Source organism: Leptodactylus fuscus, chromosome 4 (genome assembly GCF_031893055.1).
Source record: "Leptodactylus fuscus isolate aLepFus1 chromosome 4, aLepFus1.hap2, whole genome shotgun sequence".
Lineage (NCBI taxonomy): Eukaryota > Metazoa > Chordata > Amphibia > Anura > Leptodactylidae > Leptodactylus > Leptodactylus fuscus.
The window spans coordinates 113,499,512-113,517,785 of NC_134268.1; positions in this window are offsets into that span (position 1 = coordinate 113,499,512).

Consider the following 18,274-nt stretch of genomic DNA (forward strand, 5'->3'; position numbering starts at 1 on the left):
TTTAACTTTCAAATAGCACTGCACAAAGGAAGAGCTTATCAGCTTGTCTCATGACATGCTACTGAAAAGTTTCATTTGTGTATCTTAATGTAAATATAGTTGTATAAGCTTTTTGGGTTTTAGGCACTGCCAAGTTATTTATTACCACCCGCTCCCTTATAATGATGATGACGCCAAAGTCACTGTGGGTGTTCAGAGCTCACAGCTTTGGGTGACATTTGTCTTGCTCTCTGTCGGTACCAGCTGTCTTTTTGGATACCGTAAAGTTATGTTGACTTTATTAACAGCTATAGAAGCTTTAGCCAGGTTGTGACGGTGTGTAACCCTAACAACACTAAGTGGGATACACATTAATAGTCAGTCTATGTACACTAAACGTATCACTGAAGTAATTGTTTTTTCCCTCTCCCCTAATATAAGAAAGGAACAGACATTAGACCTAGACCAGGGTTCGAGGCTTGAAAAAATCCAGTATTATTTGTTCTTCATGATGTGAAATATGTGTTGAAAAGCAACCCAAGATGAAGTCAGCAATGTGTGCCAGTGTGTTACTTGGCATGCCTTTGCTGGCCCCAACTGTAAGGGTCACTCTCCATTTCCTCCATTTTCCACTCCCCTTCACACCATTTGTGGTGAAGCAATGGGATGCACTGAAGTGCACCCTCTAGCCTCGTGTGGGATAGGGACATCAGATGCCACTCCAACCCCCTCGTCTTCCTCCGCCAGCCAACGGTGCGAAGATGAGAGGAGTGTGCTCTGAATGTTTTCTGCCTAGCAGAGGCTAGTTCTCACTTACGAAAATGGCCCCACTTTGACCTGTATATCAGGCACAATGGTGTAGGTTTCAAAGAAACATGGCACCAACAAGTTGGAAAACGTGGGCCATGCGTGGACCGTGTTTGAGTCTGGCAAGCTCCAGATCTGCTACCAGGTTCCAGCCATTATCACAGGCGCAAAAATGCCAGGCCCCAGGTGTAGCAGGGAAAAAAAAATGCCATCTCAGCCAGGATGGCATCCCTGACCTCGGAGGCACTGTGCTGTCTGTCCCCCAAGCTGATCAGTTTCAGCACGGCCTGCTGACATCTCCCCATGCCAGTGTTACAGTGTTTTCCGCTAGTAGCTGGGGTGGAGGTTGCAGCTTCGTAGGGTTTCAGTCTACTCCTGCCATGAATTTTGGCCTGGGAGAGGAGATAGGCCACCCCAGTTTGCACCCGGGGAACAGACTCCACCACATTCACCCTGCCTGTCATTAAAGATAAGCACTGCAGCATCCCTGACCACAGGCGCTTGTCCATGTGTCGGTGGTCAAGTGGACCTTGCAGCAAAAGCGCAGAGCTCTGGGCCCGACTGATGTTATGGGACACATGCAGGCGCAAGGCAGAGACAGCACACCAAGAGAAGTAGTAACGGCTAGGCCCAGCATAGGGAGGTGCCCCAGCTGCCATCTGCTGACGGAAGGCCTGGGTCTCCAGAAGCATAAACAAACACCAACATCTCCAGGGCCAGCAGTTTATCGATGAGGCTGTTACAGGCTTGGGCATGGGGGTGGGTTGTATTGTACTTCTGCCTGCAATGAAAAGCTTGGGAAATGTGGAGTGGCTGGGAAGAGGCGCATGATGGTGCAGGCCAAAAGGGTGCATGAGGGTGAACTCCCCAATGTGTCAGAGATAGGTGTGTAGGTGTCCTTGCATCATATACTTGCACCATATTTGGCTTTGGAAGTTAATTTTGTGCCAAAAAGTCAGCGATCCCTCAGCTACTCCCGTTACACTGTCTATTGAAGTTACCATCTGTGGAAGTGGACCACCATTTCTAAGATCCCAAAGGAAGCAGGCAAGAGATGTGCAGTTCAGAAAAAAAGATGAGAAAATAAGTTTAGGCTGTAGAGCACAGAGGGATCGGAGAGGACAGAGCTGGTGTCGGCCAGGTATTCCCACAACATGCGCCTATACTTGTCCCTCCTGGTGACACTAGGCCCCTGAGTGGCAGTAATTTGTCCAGGGGGGCCATTAACGTGTTCCAGACCTAGGAATAAGTCTTCCAACAGGGTAGAGTTTTGCATGCCTTTGCTTCTACCCACTGTTTTTGCTGCTTAGCTTCCCTCCACATCTACTCTGCTTTCACCCCTAAACATCACCCCAGTTTATGCCTTTGCTTCTACCCAGGTTTTTTGTTGATTTAGCTTCCCTCTACATCTACACTGCTTTAGCCCCTAGACATCACCCCTGTCCATGTGGGGTCGGTGGCCTCGTCATCCACCAACTCCTCTTCCAATTGCGCACTGCCCCCTTACTGCAAACCGCACATGACCACAGCTTGCCTTGATGGCAACTGTGTCTCATGATCCCCACTTAGGTCCAGACAAGTCGGTGGCGGGTCCAAAACCCCAAAATTGGAAGGAAATGGCAGATGCTGCAGTATTTCTAACACCTGTTCCTGGTGCTCGGGCCTGGTCTGTGTTGTACCCTGCACCCTGCTTAACGCATCTGCCATATCCGAAGTTGTGCTGAGCGCATGCTAATGTTTCGTGTCCAGTGCAATGGATGGGATGGGATTTCACATAAGTCTGCCACCCATGGCCACTCATGGTTGAGCAACTGAGGGAGTTGACTTTGACGAACCCGAGGGTTTTGGAGTTGGAACTACATCAAAGGTCTGTGCTGCTCACACACTCTGCTCAACACATGATATGTTTAGTGCCAGCAGTGTGGAGACGTCGCACAACAGCCGTTGTTCCAGCAGGTACAGGCGTTGTAGGAGTGCATAGAGGCTAGCAGCGGCAACTATACACTTTAAAAACTATCCGCACAAGCGCCACACTTTCACCAGTAGCTCAGGAACATTGGGGTACCTTTTTCAAAAGATTAGCAGCAATGAGTTAAAAACGTGGCCCAGGCATGGAATATGTTGCAGGCTGCCAAGCTACAGAGCCAATCCCAGGTTACGGCCATTATCACACATGACAACATGCCTGGGCCCAGGTGCAGTGGCAAAAACCACATTGCCGTCTCATCGAGGATGGCATGACTCACTTTGTAGGCAGTGTGCTGTCTGGCCCCCAAGCTGATGAGCTTCAGCACGGCCCGCTGACGTCTCCCCACACCAGTGTTGCAGCGTTTCCAGCTCGTAGCTGGGGTCAATTTAACAGCGGAGGAGGGTGGTGTTTCAGCCCTCCTCCCAGGAATGTTGTGTGGGGAGACAAGTCAGGCCACCACATTTTGCGACCCGGTCCACGCCTCAACTACATTCAACCACTGTGCCCAAATTGAAAGGTAGCGTCCCTGTCCGCATGCACTTGTCCATTCGTAACTGGTCACATGGAACTTTAGGGCTAAGCGCTGAATTTAGGGACCGCCTCATGTTTGGGGGAAAGTGCTGGTGTGGACGGTACAGTGCGGTGGCGCAGTAGACACTCTGCCCAAAAAGGGCAGAGTGTCCCCCAGCCGGGATTCCAACATCTCCTGGGCCAGATTTCTTGAGATGAGGCCGTTGAAGCCTTGGGCATGTGGGTGGGTTGCGCTGTACTTTAGCATGAAATGAAAGGCTTGGGAGATGGGGAGTTGCTGGGAAGAGGCGCATGATGGCGCGGGCAAAAGGAGAAATGGCAGGAAAAGGTGAGGATAAGGGTGAACTCCCCAAAGTGTCAGAGGCAGATGTGGAGGTGTCCTGGCTGCTGGTCTGGACTGCAGCGCCAGCCCTGTCAACAGTAGGAGAGGCAGTGGCCGCCAGGCCAAACGACGATTATCCTGCGCTTGCTCTCACCCACTGAGCCCAGGGCTTGCCTTCCAAATGATGGCACCCGCAAGAGGTGGTGAGATTCCTCTCCGCAGATCTCCAACCCATCTTGGACTTGCAAATTGCACTAAATTTGTCATGTAACTGACATGTATATGATGAGTCTATCCATTGTCTGTTCATTTTGGTGAAAGTCAGCCTGTCAGCTGACAGACAGCTGTGCTTGTCAGTGATGATGCCACCGGCTGCTTGTACCCCCAGTTTTTGCTGCTTAGCTTGCCTCCACATCCACACTGCTTTTGCCCCTACACATCACCCCTATCCATGCCTGTGCCTCTAGCCATAAGTCTGCCACCCATGGAAACTCATGGTGCAGAAAGTGAGGGAGCTGACTCTGAGGAACCCTTGGGTTTTGTAGCTGGTACTCCATCAAAGGTCTCTGCTGCTCACACACCCTGCTGAACATACGGTATCTAGGGTTAGAGCGTGTGGTGACCTCGCACAACAGTAGGTGCTTCAGGCAGATGTAGGCCTTGCTGGAGTGTATTGCGGCTAGCTCCAGGTACTGTAGACTTGGGAAAGTGGGTGTCCAAGTGTCGCACTTTCACCCTTAGCTCAGCTAATTTGGGGTATGTTTTTAAAAATCATTGCACCACTACATTGAACATGTGGGCCAGGCATGGAACGTGTTGGAGGCTGGCAAGCTCCAGAGCCCTCCAACAAGCTAAAAAACCTGGCCCCAGGGGCAGCGGGGATAAACAAATTGCCATCTCATCCAGGATGGCATCCCTGACCTCAGAGGCAGTGTGCTGTCCGTCTCCCAAGCTGATGAGCTTCAGCCCAGCCTGCTGACGTCTCCCCACACCAGTGTTGCAGCGTTTTCAGCTCGTAGCTGGGGTCAATCTAACAGCGGAGGAGGAGGAGGGTGGTGTTTCAGCCCTCCTCCCAGGAATGTTTTGTGGGGAAACAAGTCAGGAAAATTCTTGAAACGGGAGAGTTTTGCATCTTTGCCCTTGCTGCCTATGGACATCCCTTTGCCTCTAGCCACCATTTTCCCTGCTTTGCTTGCCTCCACATCCACACTGCTTTTGCCCCTAGACATCACCCCAGTCCATGCCTTAGCTTGTACCCCCAGTTTTTCCTGCTTAGCTTGCCTCCACATCCACACTGCTTTTGCCCCTAGACATCACCCCAGTCCATGCCTTAGCTTGTACCCCCAGTTTTTCCTGCTTAGCTTGCCTCCACATCCACACTGCTTTTGCCCCTAGACATCACCCCAGTCCATGCCTTAGCTTGTACCCCCAGTTTTTCCTGCTTAGCTTGCCTCCACATCCACACTGCTTTTGCCCCTAGACATCATCCCTATCCATGCCTCTTCCCCTAGCCATAACTCTGCCACCCCTGGAAACTCATGGTGCAGAAACTTTGGTTGCTGACTTTGAGGAACCCTTGGGTTTTGTAGATGGAACTCCATCAAAGGTCTGTGCAGCTCACACACCCTGCTCAAGATATGGTATTGTAGGGTTTCAGCGTGTGTGAATGACGGACAACAGCCTGTGTTTGGACAGATGTAGGCCTTGCTAGAGTGTTTTTAGGCTAGCAGCGACTCCTGTGCACTTGCAAAAGTGGGCGCACAAGCGCCGCATTTTCAACAGTAGCTTCGGTACATTTGGGTATGTTTTTAAAAAACTTTGCACCACTAGGTTAGACGTGGGCCAAACATGGAACGTGTTGGAGGCTGGCAAGCTCCAGAGCCGCTACCAGGTTCCAGCCATTATCACAGGCGTAAAAATGCCAGGCCCCAGGTGTAGCAGGGAAAAAAAAATGCCATCTCAGCCAGGATGGCATCCCTGACCTCGGAGGCACTGTGCTGTCTGTCCCCCAAGCTGATGAGCTTCAGCACCGCCTGCTGACGTCTCCCCACACCAGTGTTTTAGCGTTTGCCGCTAGTAGCTGTGTTGGAGGTTGCAGCGTCGTAGGGTTTCAGTCTACTCCTGCCATGAATTTTGGCCTGGGAGAGGAGATAGGCCACCCCAGTTTGCACCCGGGGAACAGACTCCACCACATTCACCCTGCCTGTCATTAAAGATAAGCACTGCAGCATCCCTGACCACAGGCGCTTGTCCAAGTGTCGGTGGTCAAGTGGACCTTGCAGCAAAGCGCGGAACTAAGGGCCCACCTGATGTTGAGTGACACGTGCTGGTGCAAGGCGGGGACGCCACACCGGGAGAAGTTGAGACGGCTAGGGACGGCATAGTGAGGTGCCACAGTTGTTCTGGGAAGATTGGGAATTTTGGGTGGAAGGAGGACAAGACTGTTGGGTAAGAGGAGGTAGAGGCTGCCTGGCTGGTGGACAATGTGCTTTAAGCGTTATCCGACAGCCATTGCAAGACCTGTTCCTGGTTCTCGGGCCTACTAATCTTTGTACCATTCAGCCTAGTTAATGTGGAACTTTTGTGCAAAGCGCAGAACTTAGGGCCCGCCTGATGTTAAGGGACACACGCTGGTACAAGGCTCAACTCTCCCTAAGTGCCAAAAACACTGCTGGTGCAAGGCTCTACTCATGCCAAGGGCCTCAATCTCTGCTGGTAGCTCAGCTTAAGGTCATGTAACTTTGTTCGGAAGGGCTCATGTTAAGGGCTAGAAAAGTGAATTTTGGAAGGTCTTACCACATCACACACACACACACACACACACACACACACACACAGTCAAAATGACAGTTAAGGGTGAGGGCTTTTGGAATTCCCATTGCCTATTCCATTTGTGGTTGTCATGGGGAACGTGATTTAAAGGGGTGGTTGTTACTGTTTGTTGAGCTTAAATTGGGGTTTGTGTCCATCCATTTGGGGAGTAAAGAAGGTTTCCAGGTATTTTCCCACTTTGATTGAGGTTTTTTTGAATGTGGAAAGTGTGTAGTTGTTAGGCAGTGATGTTGGGGTAATAGAGGGTCTTTGGTGTGTTAGATGCCCCCAGACATGCTTCCCCTGCTGTCCCAGTGTCATTCCAGAGGTGTTGGCATCATTTCCTGGGGTGTCATAGTGGACTTGGTGACCCTCCAGACACGGATTTGGGTTTCCCCCTTAACGAGTATCTGTTCCCCATAGACTATAATGGGGTTCGAAACCCATTCGAACACACGAACATTGAGCGGCTGTTCGAATCGAATTTCGAACCTCGAACATTTTAGTGTTCGCTCATCTCTAAACTTTACCCTATTGTGTAGACTATAAATTGCTAGTTCACAACTGTATATGTAAAATGATCATTAATGGGATTTAAGTTATAATGTACAAAGAAAATATCTGATGCCTGCAGAAGTTTATAGGGCTCTGCCTTAACTATACACCTCTCATTTCAAATGCATGTATTCAAATCTTTTATTACTTCAGATGCCATGTAAATTGTGCCATGTTTCTTAATTTGGTAAATTATGGAGCTTTTTGTAAAATGGACTCTCTGTAGGAGGGACCATATAATAGCCCATGAAGTGACTATTGCCACAAGGACTCTGTATGTGTATTTGTTTGTATCTCTGTGCTATATTACAATATATTATTACTAGCTTCTGCCCGCAACTTTGTCTGCGGGTTGTTGGCATGTATGATCTGCCTAAATTTAGCCAAGTGCTGCCACCTGGTTTGCGTTCTCCCGCGTTTTGGCAGCTCTCAAGCTGTCCTGCTGCTGAACTTGGGTCTTGCACTGTGCCTGTGATCGTTCCGGCATCTCAGCAGCTCACTGGGATGCATATAATGAGCATGTTGATAGTGTTGATCATCCACCTGCTCTGGCACTGAAGTTGTTCCTGGCACCATGTCCGGGATTGTTCCGACATCTCAGTAGCTTGCTGGGATGCCATATAATGAGCATATTCAGCAAATTGCTGCCATTGATGGTTTGCCTGTTCCAGAGTTTTGGCAGCACTTAAGCTGTCCTGCTGCTGAACTTGTTCTTCACACCATGCCTGTGATTGTTCCAGCATCTCAGCAGCTTGCTGGGATGCCATATAATGAGTGTGTTGTTGGTGTTGATGATCCACCAGCTCCAGCGTTTCGATAGCTGTCAAGCTGGCCTGCCGTTGAACTCGTTCCTCATGCTGTAGCCGTGATTGTTGCGGCATCTCAGCAACTCACTCGGACACCTTATAATCAGCGTGTTGTGCGCGTTAATGATCCGCCTGCTCTGGTGTTTCGGCTGCTGTCAAGTTGCCCTGGCACTGAACTTGTTCCTCGCACCGTGCCTGTAATTGTGCTGGCATCTCAGCAGCTCACTGCGATGCCATATAATGAGTGTCTTGTTGGCGTCGATGATCCCAATCTGTTGCGCTCGAGGAGAACACTGTGACTTCTGGCTACCTTCATAGCTCTCGTTTGCGATAAATTAGATTTTCTTTTTCCCGGCATATTTAAAATTTAGAAACTTTCGATTTGGATTAAAGGTGTTTGCCCATGTCAGTTTGTCTGCAGTGCCTGGACCATATCAGATAATATGCTAATGCATGAACACTGAGGGTTAGTGTGTGTTTACACAGAGAGATAACAGACCTGACTTTCTCAGAAGCAGAGATATAAAAAAACAAAAAACTTGAAAGTCTTCAGTAGTTGATACCTTTTTTAATGGCTAACTCATAATGATGGCAGAATATAATGTATCGAAGCTCCTGGCTTCTTCTTCAGATATAATTTAAAAAAAATTCAAAAGGCTGCATATTTATGTATAACAGGACACATAGGGATAGAATTTTAGAATGGTCATGCATTTGTACTCATAAATCCATGCATGACCTTATTTAACACTCTGGAAAATGGAATGAACCTTTCACATGGGTTCATGTCAGCCTACAGAAATCACTGAACTTAGCCAGAAAGATAAAAACCTGAGTACTGTGGAATTGTTTACATGTATATACCAATAAGCCTCTTCCCCCTTCCCTCCTAAAATTATATTCCTAGTGTCCTGTTGTACATAAATATGCAACCTTCAGAAATAGTTTTTAGTTATATCTGAAGAAGAAGCTGGGAGCTTCGAAATTTTATATTCTGTCATCATTATTAGTTAGCCATTAAAAAAAGTATCAACTACTGAAGAATTTCAAGTTGTTTTTTTTTATATTTCCTACCCACTGGCTAACACGGTACAAAAACAACATTTTCCTTATACTAGAAGCAGAGTTAAGAACAGCATAATATAGTATGTGAACAAAAATTCATAACAGTTGTGAATCCAAGTCATTTACCAGAATAAAAAATAGCCTGTGTCTTAGTCGAGGTTATACTCTAGCTATGTGCCGAATTTCATTCAAATCCGTTCAGCCGTTTTTGCGTGCTTGAGGAACAAACACACAAACATACAAACATCACATTTATAATATCAGTAGGATCATTATTAATTGTCTAACCTAAAAAATTAAATAATAACAATAATAATAATAATTATTATTATTATTATTATTATTATTATTATTATTATTATTATTATTATTATAAGGGTTCGCATTTATGCACGGCCGCAAACTAGCACGGCGCATACGATCCCCGCTCCCATTGAAATGAATGGGAGCGTGTACGGCACGCAAAGGGTTAGGCGGTGTACACGTGCCAAATCTCGCGGGACGTTACACCGTGTGAACGAGCCATTATTATTATTATTATTATTATTATTATTATTATTATTATTATTTAATTTTTTAGGTTAGACATTAGGAACTTTACCTTATGATTGTATAGTATATTATTCATTTATTGCTGCATTTCAATACTAACTCCTTAAAGATCAAACCATTTTTGGTATTAAAGACTAAAGGAAATTGTTTTGGTCTTATTTATGAATTAAACATTTCTTGAAAGATATTGAAAAACTTTTATCTTGTAACAAGTTCCTGACACTAAAGAGCCTTCTTACATCCTAGCTGCTGATATGGTTCAGCATTAGGACATGAAAAAGTCATTTAAAATGTCTTCACAATTTCACTGCGGGCAGCTTCTCCTTTTTATACCCTTGTACACCACTGACTGCAAATACAGATACTACTGCTGCTGGTAGTTATAGAGAAGAGGCCGCCGATCTGGGGGTATTAACCCTTTAGATGATGTGGTCAATAGCATCACTTCCATCTAAATCAGAATTAAATAGTTTCAAGTCAAATTGATTTATGAAACAGCCAAGATGATTGTCTATAAAATGATGGTAGTCTCTGAAGTTCTATACTATAGTGGATGGCAAAATATGAAGCTTGAAAGTCAGAAATTCAAAACATTGTAACTAGAGATGAGCAAACAGTAAAATGTTTGAGATTCGATATTCGTTTCGAGTAGCCCCTCAATATTTGACTACTCGAATAGAATATCGAACCCTATTATAGTCTATGGGGGGAAAATGCTCGTTTCAGGGGTAGGCAACATTCGATAAAATTACACTTACCAAGTCCACGAGTGAGGGTCGGGCTGGATCCTCCGAGAAGTCTTCTCCATGCAGCGTCCCTGTATAGCAGTCGGCCAATCAATGCTGGTTCTGCCTCGAACTTTTCCATTCGAATAGCAAGTGGTATTCAATTGAGTATGAGTATTTTCAATACCGTAGTATTTGATCGAATACCTAGTCGATCGAATACTACTCGCTCATCTCTAATTGTAACCTTTTTGCTCATATGTGTAAACTTAGCATTTTGCTTGTTGTATTTTTATTTTCTTGGATGGGTTCTTTTATCAAAAGACAACATTTTCTAGGTACTGCATGGCATTTTATGTAGCACTTTGCTTCACTGGATTCTAAATTGCAATATGAAAATATAAATCAATAAAATTAAAAACACCTGAACACCATGCCATAAAAAATCCATGACATTAAAAATGACATAAAATACCTGGTGCTTTTTCATGCATTATATAAGGAAAACCTCACTGTAATTTGCACATTATTTTATTTCAATTTGCAAAAATTCTAGATTAATTTCCACATGGAACAAATCTAATATGTTGAGTCAATTACAGGATTACCATTATTGTCCAGATAAGGGAACACTTTACTGAAAGTTATAGGTAAAGGATCTTTGGTACTTATATATAAACATCAAAATGGGCAACTTGGTGACTCAGTGGTTATCATTGTAGTGTTGGAGTCCTGGGTTTGAATCTTGACAAGGACAACATCTGCAAACAGGAGTTTGTAACAAAACTTCTAATCCCTGACAAATCAATTTTTGTGCCTTTTTGGGTTTTTTTGTTCTTATATTACCAACAGCATGCTGGCTGATGTCATTCTTAGAAAAGGCATTAAACAATAACATTTCAAGAACTTTATATAATTGATGAGTGCAGTTTATGAGGATAAAGCAAGTTTGCCAAATATGTTTTGTTGGACACCTGTTTTGTTTCTTATTACAAAATTGTCACACACAGACGAGCACAGTAGTTTTAGATGACTGCATTGATTGAGCTCCTGTCATATGGAGTGTCGATCTATTATAACAGAAAGTCCTGAAGTCAGTCACAAATATGAAATATGATACCATGCAATATATCACATCTAATACTTAATAGAGACTGCAGGTTCATGGAACAAATTTTTTTTATGTATGTTTCATAGATCCATGTAAATATGGTGCAATACTGTCTTTAACAGGTTCTAAAACATTTCAGCTAATGTAATAAACATATTCTGTTTAAATTCTATGGTACCTTTTTATATATAATGTTATAAATATTGTCCAACTAAAAACATAGAATAGTTACTAGATTATCATATTTCAAGATATTGCAGGTTATTACAGTATAGTGATATTGATGAATGCTAAGGGGGCGTTCAGACTTCAAAGGGAGTCTGTCAGCAAGAGTATGGGTATATAACAAACCCTAGTCCCTTGTAGAGAAGACTCTCCATTTCCCAAAGATGTCTTTGTCATTCAGTTGTGATGCTCTACTCACTTACAAATCATGATTTTTCCATATGCAAATTAGAGTAAAGTGCTTTTCTTTTTGCTTGTGTTTTAGTTTGTCCAGGCTTTGTTCTCTAAATTTCCTCTGCAATATCCCATCTAACTCCATTCTCGAGGACTTGCCTGACAGCTTCATAATACATGAACTGCCTGCCTGCTCTATACTGTCTTGGGTGCACTTGTCTCCAGGGCTGGGATTCAAATCTGTAATAACAAGTTCCATGGAAAGGCAGGATGTCAGAGGTCCAGTGTGGGCAGTGTAACATAAAAATTTTCAGGTCAGAAACCCTTTTGACGTCCCCCACCCTGACTTCTGTCACCCAGAGTGTTCCCTGCACCCCCCCCCCCTCCCCCTGATATGTCTCCATATTTTAAATGAGTTATCCACTGTGATGGCAGGAGCATATTTGTGTGTATCATTTCTGAATTATATTTTTCATGTATATATCCTTAGTTGACGTATTTTAATACATGTAATCTATATATCCCATTGGTATGTGCGTATACAAGTAATGTTGGAGGGGGGCATAGTTAAAACTATTAACTTCTTGCTCTTCAAAACCAGATGTCCAGCTAAGCAGATTTTGTTTTATAACTAGTTGTCTTTAACCTAAATAGTCAGCAATACAGGGGGGAGACGTGGCCAGACAGTGACATCATGGCTACCTGTGGCTACTTTTTTCAAAGGCTAAGATTAAACTAGCTTCTCAGGATGGGGAAAGGGGGGTACTCTGGCAGAATATGTAGCTAAACACAAGCCAGGAGTTAGAGCTTTTAAGACACTGTGAAGATGCTGGACTGTGATGGTGTTATCATGTTTACCATGTCTATTCTGTCTTTTGTCCAATTTTATTTTTAGAAACAGTTTTGCTTGTCTTGTCATTTTGTTTGTCACTTTTTATACCCTTTGGGTATTAAATCATTAATTAAATACACTTTTTTAAAAGTGTATTTGTGTCTGACTACTGAGAGCAGTAGTGCATGTCTGGAGTTCCTTTTGATCCTGACTCTGAATAAAACAGGTGGTGGCAGCATGTATTTGGGATGCATGGATTGTGTTGGAATACTATTAATGACCAATTTGCAGCCTGAGAAAAGAGTGAATGCAAGATTGAGTATGTGCAGTGAATTGACTCCATAAGTCCATAAGTGACATCCACCTTTCTAATTATAATGACCTATTCTTAGCATAGGTAATCAATATTGCGTCTTTTTGGGTTCAGCAGTTAGGACCCCTGCAGATCAGCTGTTCCAAAAGAATGTGGATAACATTAACATGCCCATAGGCACTTTGTACATCTGTACAATGTGCACCATTTCAGAACATAAACCTACTATTACACATTGCATAGCAGTGAGTGAGCATGCATTACCATGCATTACCCTCTCCATGCATTACCATTCACCGCACTGTCCTGGAATAGCTTATGTAATACTGATAGGCTATCAAAATAAAAAAAGTGGGGATAACCCCTGTAATATTTTACCCTAATGTGCCACAAAGCTTAATTTCACTCTCCACTGGTATATTAGCATTAAAGTGTGAGGAGCCAGAGGCTATAAGTACTGAACAAACACACTTCTCACTGTCCTGTGCTAACAGTTTTGGAACTGGGTCAAGGCTCATCTGCACTCAACTTGTGGGCCAGGTGCATTTTTAACTACTGGATAAACAGAACTGGGGATAACTAGTTGAATCATAAGCAATAGAGTGCATTCAGGAAAGCTATTGATGCTGGAAGATGGGATGAGGGAAGGCTGGATAGGGTATTACAGAAAGAAGCGAAAGTGAAGCCCACACAAGCTAATCCCCCTTCCCCCCAAAGTACTTTACAGACATGCCAACATACCTGACTTTCCTGGGAGTCTCCCAGTTTTCACACCCCCTAACCCAATAAATGTTCACTCATACTCAGCTGTAGGCTTATTAGTATTTAATGCACTGTGGCATCAATTTGGTAAAGTTAATAATAAGGAGGAGGTTGATAGGGGAACCCTCATCTATTTAATGCTTTATATTATGGTTAGAGATGAGCGAACACTAAAATGTTCGAGGTTCGAAATTCGATTTGAACAGCCGCTCACTGTTCGAGTGTTCGAATGGGTTTCGAACCCCATTATAGTCTATGGGGAACATAAACTCATTAAGGGGGAAACCCAAATTCGTGTCTGGAGGGTCACCAAGTCCACTATGACACCCCAGGAAATGATACCAACACCCTGGAATGACACTGGGACAGCAGGGGAAGCATGTCTGGGGGCATAAAAGTCACTTTATTTCATGGAAATCCCTGTCAGTTTGCAATTTTCGCAAGCTAACTTTTCCCCATAGAAATGCATTGGCCAGTGCTGATTGGCCAGAGTACGGAACTCGACCAATCAGCGCTGGCTCTGCTGGAGGAGGCGGAGTCTAAGATCGCTCCACACCAGTCTCCATTCAGGTCCGACCTTAGACTCCGCCTCCTCCAGCAGAGCCAGCGCTGATTGGCCGAATTCCGTACTCTGGCCAATCAGCGCTGGCCAATGCATTCTATTAGCCCGATGAAGTAGAGCTGAATGTGTGTGCTAAGCACACACATTCAGCACTGCTTCATCACACCAATACAATGCATTAGCCAGTGCTGATTGGCCAGAGTACGGAATTCGGCCAATCAGCGCTGGCTCTGCTGGAGGAGGCGGAGTCTAAGGTCGGACCTGAATGGAGACTGGTGTGGAGCGATCTAAGCACACACATTCAGCACTGCTTCATCACGCCAATACAATGCATTAGCCAGTGCTGATTGGCCAGAGTACGGAATTCGGCCAATCAGCGCTGGCTCTGCTGGAGGAGGCGGAGTCTAAGGTCGGACCTGAATGGAGACTGGTGTGGAGCGATCTTAGACTCCGCCTCCTCCAGCAGAGCCAGCGCTGATTGGCCGAATTCCGTACTCTGGCCAATCAGCGCTGGCCAATGCATTCTATTAGCCCGATGAAGTAGAGCTGAATGTGTGTGCTTAGCACACACATTCAGCTCTACTTCATCGGGCTAATAGAATGCATTGGCCAATCAGCGCTGGCCAATGCATTCTATTAGCTTGATGAAGCAGAGTGTGCACAAGGGTTCAAGCGCACCCTCGGCTCTGATGTAGCAGAGCCGAGGGTGCACAAGGGTTCAAGTGCACCCTCGGCTCTCCTACATCAGAGCCGAGGGTGCGCTTGAACCCTTGTGCAGCCTCGGCTCTGCTACATCAGAGCCGAGGGTGCGCTTGAACCCTTGTGCACACTCTGCTTCATCAAGCTAATAGAATGCATTGGCCAGCACTGATTGGCCAGAGTACGGAATTCGGACAATCAGCGCTGGCCAATGCATCCCTATGGGAAAAAGTTTATCTCTCAAAAATCACAATTACACACCCGATAGAGCCCCAAAAAGTTATTTTTAATAACATTCCCCCCTAAATAAAGGTTATCCCTAGCTATCCCTGCCTGTACAGCTATCCCTGTCTCATAGTCACAAAGTTCACATTCTCATATGACCCGGATTTGAAATCCACTATTCGTCTAAAATGGAGGTCACCTGATTTCGGCAGCCAATGACTTTTTCCAATTTTTTTCAATGCCCCCGTTGTCGTAGTTCCTGTCCCACCTCCCCTGCGCTGTTATTGGTGCAAAAAAGGCGCCAGGGAAGGTGGGAGGGGAATCGAATTTTGGCACACTTTACCACGCGGTGTTCGATTCGATTCGAACATGGCGAACACCCTGATATCCGATCGAACATGTGTTCGATAGAACACTGTTCGCTCATCTCTAATTATGGTTTTGTTTTTCATTAGAGTTTTATTAATCTCTTACCAAACTTCAATAGTATTTATTTATTTTCTCTGCACAATGAATTGGCATATAGAGAGTAAAAATATATTTTTAAACACATAATGGACTGGCTAACAGAAGATATTATATTATGCAGGGAGGGAAATAAATACTTTTGAAGATTGATAAGAAAAAAAAAAAACTCTGTGTGAAGTTATTTTTGTGACCATTGAGGGTTTATCTCTCATTAGACGAGGGGTACCAACAATTTTGTCCATGAGTGTATGTATGTGTATATACATATATATATATATATATATATATATATATATATATATATATATATGTGGCCCCACAAAAAAGACACCTTATGCGTCCCCGTACATGTACAATTTTATTTGTCAGAGTGGTGACTCCAAGAATTTTTTCTTGCAGCGTTTTGGATTTTTTTTTTATGGTGTGTAAAAAGACAAATGTAACTTTGGACTAGTGTTGATTCAAATTCTAGATTCCAATACCTCGCTCCATAGGAATGCATGCTGGCACTTAACTACTTGGTGTGCGGCTGCTTCCATGCATTCCTATGGGAGCGGAGGTATTCTTTAGTAAAGACCCATAAAATACAAGTTATATGTCATGTCAACACCATAAAAATGAAGACCTAAAGAAAGTCGCACTAACACAGTTTTTCTCCAATTTTATTTTAATTTTTCTTCCCGTCTTTGCAGTACATCATATAGAATATTAAATGGGACAATTTGTCCCCAAAAAATTAACCCCTCATAGGAAACAGAAAAAAAAAGTTATGGCTTTTGTAAGACATGGAGTCAAGAGCAAAAATCAAAAAATGCTTGCTACGGGAAAGGATTAAACCTAATTCTTATCTAAGTGGAATACATACAACTATAAGAGGATATACTTAATAAGTTTTATTACTCTGTGATGATATTGAAAGCTGCACTAAGGAATGCTTAATGAACTCATGGAAGTTAATGTACAGTGCATTTACAACATTAGTAGTTTAAACAGAAAATGAAATTAAGAGGATGCTCTGTTTATTTTATCGGATGCACAAAAAGTATATGTAAAGTATGAGTATATACAGTCCTATGAAAAAGTTTGGGCCCCCCTATTAATCTTAATCATTTTTAGTTCTAAATAGTTTGGTGTTTGCAGCAGCCATTTCAGTTTGATATATCTAATAACTGATGGACACAGTAATATTTCAGGATTGAAATGAGGTTTATTGTACTAACAGAAAATGTGCAATATGCATTAAACCAAAATTTGACCGGTGCAAAAGTATGGGCACCTCAACAGAAAAGTGACATTAATATTTAGTAGATCCTCCTTTTGCAAAGATAACAGCCTCTAGTCGCTTCCTGTTGCTTTTAATCAGTTCCTGGATCCTGGATGAAGGTATTTTGGACCATTCCTCTTTACAAAACAATTCAAGTTCAGTTAAGTTTGATGGTCGCCAAGCATGGACAGCCCACTTCAAATCATCCCACAGATGTTCAATGATATTCAGGTCTGGGGACTGGGATGGCCATTCCAGAACATTGTAATTGTTCCTCTGCATGAATATCTGAGTTGATTTGGAGCGGTGTTTTGGATCATTGTCTTGCTGAAATATCCATCCCCGGTGTAACTTCAACTTCGTCACTGATTCGTGAACATTATTCTCAAGAATCTGCTGATACTGAGTGGAATCCATGCAACCCTCAACTTTAACAAGATTCCCGGTGCCGGCATTGGCCACACAGCCCCAAAGCATGATGGAACCTCCGCCAAATTTTACAGTGGGTAGCAAGTGTTTTTCTTGGAATGCTGTTTTTTTTGGACGCCATGCATAACTCCTTTTTGTATGACCAAACAACTCAATCTTTGTTTCATCAGTCCACAGGACCTTCTTCCAAAATGAAGCTGGCTTGTCCAAATGTGCTTTTGCATACCTCAGGCGACTCTGTTTGTGGCGTGCTTGCAGAAACGGCTTCTTTCTCATCACTCTCCCATACAGCTTCTCCTTGTGCAAAGTGCGCTGTATTGTTGACCGATGCACAGTGACACCATCTGCAGCAAGATGATGCTGCAGCTCTTTGGAGGTGGTCTGTGATTGTCCTTGACTGTTCTCACCATTCTTCTTCCCTGCCTTTCTGATATTTTTCTTGGCCTGCCACTTCTGGGCTTAACAAGAACTGTCCCTGTGGTCTTCCATTTCCTTACTATGTTCCTCACAGTGGAAACTGACAGGTTAAATCTCTGAGACAACTTTTTGTATCCTTCCCCTGAACAACTATGTTGAACAATCTTTGTTTTCAGATCATTTGAGAGCGGGCTGTCCATGCTCGGCGACCATCAAACTTAACTGAACTTGAATTGTTTTGTAAAGAGGAATGGTCCAAAATACCTTCATCCAGGATCCAGGAACTGATTAAAAGCTACAGGAAGCGACTAGAGGCTGTTATCTTTGCAAAAGGAGGATCTACTAAATATTAATGTCACTTTTCTGTTGAGGTGCCCATACTTTTGCACCGGTCAAATTTTGGTTTAATGCATATTGCACATTTTCTGTTAGTACAATAAACCTCATTTCAATCCTGAAATATTACTGTGTCCATCAGTTATTAGATATATCAAACTGAAATGGCTGCTGCAAACACCAAACTATTTAGAACTAAAAATGATTAAGATTAATAGGGGGGCCCAAACTTTTTCATAGGACTGTATATATATATATATATATATATATATATATATATATATATATATATATATATGGAAAAGGACTGGACGGGGTGTATATCTCATACAGAA